Below are 4,022 nucleotides of genomic sequence, written 5' to 3'. Positions count from 1 at the left end.
GTAATACTCTTATCGGCTTTTACAGTTCGAATACGCGACTGCCCACGGAGCTGTGGCTCAAAAATTTTAGGCCTAATGCGCCATTCCGAAAGCGCGCGTCGGTGTAGCGCGCTCAGCAACTGTCACCTGTACACGTGACACCAGGACACATGTGTCACTTGACCTTCTCTTCCCACCTGTGCTGGAGAAAAGCTCCAACATCAACCAAGGCCCTCATTACAGTACTTCAAAAGATAACTTCAATAAATTTCTTAACCAGTTTGCTAGTGAACGTGATTCATCTTTTTTCTGAGCTCCGTCAACACTGCTATTACTATGCCACAAAAGCCATCTCTTTGCCTCATAGAGACTATATTTAAAAAAAAATTACCGAAGACACTTTGCAAATTCTAAAGTGTGCTTGGCGAAAGCCTTGCGGTGAACCCACCGCCGCTTCCCTTAACCGCTTGGCGCGTGGCGGACTTCCCGCATGTGCGGTTTTTATTGTCTTTGGCGACTGCGGTCGCTTTTTTGATTGCAGTGTTTTAGAACCCAGCTCGTCAGCGCCCGTTTCGCGTTGTCACCGTTGCCGTTGTCCATTCGGCATTCATTGTGTTCATTGGCGTTGGCGTTTTACACTTCGATCATTTTAAGGAAAGGAAGCGCGCATAACTGGTTCCCTGGGTCAGTTGACGCCTGAATCGCGCTTTTTTGTGTTATTGTTGCGGGAGCTAGAGCCGTTGCTTAGCAACCCTCGCGGTGGACACCCGAACAGCACCGTACAGAAAGAGAGGAAGTGGGAGTGCATGAGAAGAAAGACAAAAAGGTGCCGTAGTGAAGAAAATGAAAATTGTATTTGAGGAAAGAAAATTACGCAGTAACTGTCTCGCATATCTCGGTGGACACCCGTCATCCATTTGTAGAGGAAGGGAGGAAGTGGGAGTGAAAGAAGAAACAGAAAGAGGGCCCGTAATGAAGAAAATGAATTTGAGGAAAGGAAATTACGTAGGAGGTTGCGCCGCTGTGCGGAGCAGAGGCCACAGTTGGCACGATTCCAGCGCAAGGACGGACGCCGCGAGCATGGACGGACACCCTGAGCATGAGTCATTAAAGGCTTTCGCCTTAATAAATGGCAGGCTTTGTCGACAAACCGGGTGTTGTGAACGTCAATGGTGTATTGCGCTAGTAATGACGCTAAGTCTCTAGATTATTAATCGGCAGCAGCAGCAGAGGGGTTTGACGATATGCAATCAGATTTCTGCCTGTTGACAAAAACTCTGTTGTGCCTTATGATCTGTTTATGTTGATGGGACTATTCAGTCTTTGGAAAAGCCGTATGATGGACAGACATGCCGAGCCACCAAGATCGTCCAAATCTGTGTTTCGAGAACAGTGTGCTTTGGTGAGGAGTGTATATGCTGCACGCGAAGAACCTCCAAGCTGGCTGCCGTGCCTAGATGCATGTGTGTGCCTCCCTGGATTTTGATGTTTTGATGGGGCTGCAGTGTTGAGTTAGGGCAATGGCGGGCTCCTATTAATCAGCCCGGCAACTTGAGACGCGATCCAGTCTGATTGAAGTTTTCCTCCTTTCTACGGATGTTCTTCCATGCAATAAAGAAAAAAAGCGGCCCGTTGGTCTAGGGGTATGATTCTCGCTTTGGGTGCGAGAGGTCCCGGGTTCAAATCCCGGACGGGCCCGCCGACTTTTTTTTTTCTTTGCACCTCTAGCCCGGATTCTTGGGATACTTTCGAGGGATTCACGCCTAACGCCTACACGCTCGCGCTTACGCCGGAGCTCGTTTGTGGGAGCGCTGCTGGATACGCGGGCGCTGTCGTGGCTGGCATTCACCAATCGGAGGACGCGGCTGCCGCGACTTCGGGATCGAGTCCTTGAGCTGAGTGCAGCTGCCACAGCAGCTCTTTTCTTCGCTGTGTGAAACGAGCGCCAGAAAGAGTGCGATACAGCACGAGGCACATGGAGATTCTTGTCTTAAGTTTGTAGTTTTCCAGCGCAACGCCGCTAGGCCAAAGAAAGGATGAAGAAGGACGGAAAGAAGGTCGTATACATAGCAGAGCTCGAAAACTATGAACTTCAATTTACAGTATCATCTATCCCAACAGCTTACTCCACTGGAGATGCGTCGCTCCCTATGCTATACTACGCCTCGCGCGGGATGCTCTGAGTGCGTATAGGCGCGTGGAGCTAGGCATGGCATGTGTAGGTGGCCCTGACATGTTCCGAATGCTAATGAGTCATTGAATCCATATAATGGCCGAATCAAGGAATTTTGCCAGCATATACGAAGTGAAATTTACCGCTCCTCATCTCCCTCTTGATGCAATATTTTTATGTAATTGTGAAATTCAACCGCTCAAAGCACAGGAGCTTTATGCCGAGGTTCTCCTGTGCAACAGTGTCACACGCTGAGACATGGCCCGGATTACCTCACTTGGCATCGATCGTGTCCACTACCCTCCCTCTGCTGGACGCCGCGAACAATGGGCGCAGATCGAGCGGCGCCTTCAGTATCTTCTCTCCAGAGCGCAACGACAGCAATGACAGGGCAGATTATTTTTCTAGTGGCGCTGAAATATAGAGTCGATTCCCGTGAACGAGCGAGCAGCCGTCTTGTGTACTAGTTTTTGCATCCATACTGAAATTTTGGCCTCAGCTATTGAAATAGATATAGTTTTGTAGTAGCGACATTTTGTTCTAGTGAGGAGTGTTCCTTCCCTCCTTATGAACAGTCGCTTTCGCTGTTTACACCGTTGCCCCTCCGAGAGGAGGGGTCACGTTTTCTTTTAACAGATTGTCGGGCCCCTTGTTCTCAGGCATTCCCTCAGAATGACTCTGTCGCACTGAGTGAGGCGCGCTGTATTTTAGGCCTTACTTACGCATGCAGTTTAAATATCTTTGTATTTGTGCCCTTGTACTCCTTGCTTTGTCCACATCCTTATGGTATTCCTTGTGCGATGTAATGGTTGCGCAATCTGCAAAAAACAAAAAAGGCACCTGAATACCACAGTCCTATAAAACAAAGGCAACGCCTATGGAATTTTAACTAGCTATAGCGGAGAGCTTCGTGAATACGAATATGACTCTCGGATGCGGAATAAAGCCGAACGAGATCTTTGAACCGGTATCCTCAGTATCTTACGCAAGGACGTGTTCCTATACCGATATCCCATGTGGCCCGTTCATCTAGGGGTATGATTTTCGCTTTGGGTGCGAGAGGTCGCGGGTTCAAATCCCGGACGGGCCCCTTACATTTGTAGTTATGTTGCTCTGACGCAGTAACAAATGGCAGGTAGTGAAGATTTACCTTTCAAGAGAACTTAGTATCATTCATCCATCGTTGTCGTTGCCACCAGCGTCACCACAGCCACCACTCCTCACTACCTTTCATTACTACCGCTCCAGTGAAGTTGCAGTATTGTAGCCAGATCGTGTTTTCAAGGCCTGATAGCCTAGGAGAGGATTTGGAACGGGAGCTTCCTTTTGTCAGGATGCGCTTGCTGGAATTATCGCTTCGTAAGTCAGGATACCAAGACAGCTTTCATATTTGCCACTACCGGTATGCTGAGATGGTGCTATTTATTATGGACCCTCTTGATAATGTGAAGTATTTGTAACACGAACGTAAAATCATGGATGCTCATATCTGGCAGTAATATACACTTGCCGTGCTGAAATCAGAGAGTTCTTTTAAGAGTTCAACTAGGTTACCCGCGTGCGCATTTTCGAAATTTTTTTTTTAGCATCCACTCAATTAATACCCCCAAATGTTCGATAAAAGGATTAGGACCTAGCTCACTTTCGACTGCATCGCCCTCAGCACGTGAGTAACTTGGTTTATTAGAGTTTCCTTGTACCGTAAGATTAGTGATGCAGTCTAACATCTGTGTTTTTCATCTCCAAAAACTCTTCTCGTCATCAAACAGGTTATACCAATTTTTCTGTGCGCATTGGTAATGTGGACTTGTTGAAGTGCAGTGGACACCTTTGTTATTGAGAAAAGTGCATCAATTTCCTGCTGAGGCGG

The 4,022-nt window shown here is 47.7% G+C and overlaps 1 non-coding gene across 1 annotated transcript; it reads left to right on the top strand.

The window, feature by feature from the left end:
• Positions 1–1,605: 1,605 nt before the first annotated feature.
• On the top strand, positions 1,606–1,677 carry TRNAP-UGG (transfer RNA proline (anticodon UGG)). The gene has a single exon. It is a non-coding gene; the product is annotated as a tRNA-Pro (tRNA).
• Positions 1,678–4,022: the final 2,345 nt, after the last annotated feature.

The sequence above is a fragment of the Amblyomma mixtum genome, chromosome 3 (genome assembly GCF_055824585.1).
Source record: "Amblyomma mixtum isolate Tamu chromosome 3, ASM5582458v1, whole genome shotgun sequence".
Classification (NCBI taxonomy): Eukaryota; Metazoa; Arthropoda; class Arachnida; order Ixodida; family Ixodidae; genus Amblyomma; species Amblyomma mixtum.
Note: the sequence above shows the minus strand (reverse complement) of the source record. Positions and strands in the feature narration are given on the sequence as shown.